Source organism: Ursus maritimus (assembly GCF_017311325.1).
Source record: "Ursus maritimus isolate PB19 chromosome X unlocalized genomic scaffold, ASM1731132v1 scaffold_X1, whole genome shotgun sequence".
NCBI classification, from domain to species: domain Eukaryota; kingdom Metazoa; phylum Chordata; class Mammalia; order Carnivora; family Ursidae; genus Ursus; species Ursus maritimus.
In genome coordinates this window covers 72604712-72605708 of record NW_024423319.1, presented here as the reverse complement: position 1 = coordinate 72605708, position 997 = coordinate 72604712, and positions in this window count along the sequence as shown.

Here is a 997-nt window from a genome sequence, read left to right as displayed (position 1 = left end):
CCAGAGAAAAGGCCCGCTCGCTGACCCTGTCCTAGAGAAAACGTCAGCTTTCAAGAGAATGACCAAACGCGAGTGCCCTTGGTACAGCACTTACTACCACTTTCGATCCCTCCCCAACCAGTTGGGATATAAGATGCCATCTGATTGGAATATGAAAATTAAAGCATTTCTCTAATAACACAGTACCGTTGATGAAGTCTCCATAGATTTTCTAGTCCAAATGTGTGTGAATATATATATATTATATGAGAGTGTATAATATATATATATAATAATTTCTATATATTTTATATAAATTACATATATATATCTATATATAAATAAGATACTTTCTGTCGCCATACGTTGCACCGTTCAGGGCTGCGTGACAGCAGCATGAGAGGCAGAAATGCCCGGGAGCATCTCGGCACGCGGCACACCGAGCTCGCGTCACACGCCGTGCAGCTGTCCAGAGCCTGGCTTTCCAGCAGTCCTCCTCTCGTCTCTTCGCTTCTGCTTGGTTCTTATGAAAACAATGACTCTGATGGATTTGCACCTGTGCTAGTGCTTGGGAAAGGTCCATGCAGGAATGGGCACAGTCACGTGATGAGTGAGATGGCATCATCCCAAAAAATAAACTAAAACAAAATGAAAATTTAAAAAAACAGAACAGGACTAGAAAACTCAATTTTTGGGACATATCTAAAAAAGGGGACAAGAACAGTAGTCATTTGTTCTCCTGGTGGGGACAGGACTGAAGAGGGAGGAGGGAAGAGGGACTTGATGTCTTCTGTTCACAAGAGAGTGCTTGGTGGGGATTCTTCAGAGTTTCTCAGGGGATGGGACCCAAATGTAGTGCCCAGACTGGTCCTCGATGATTTGTTTGATCTTGTTATAAATCTCTTCCAGTGAGTCGCCCTGTACAATGGCTAAGGTGAAGAGGAAGAGGAAAACAGAATTATGAATGTGCTCCACAGTACCCCCAACCCCGCAGTCCAGCCTGCCCCAGCCCCCCCCA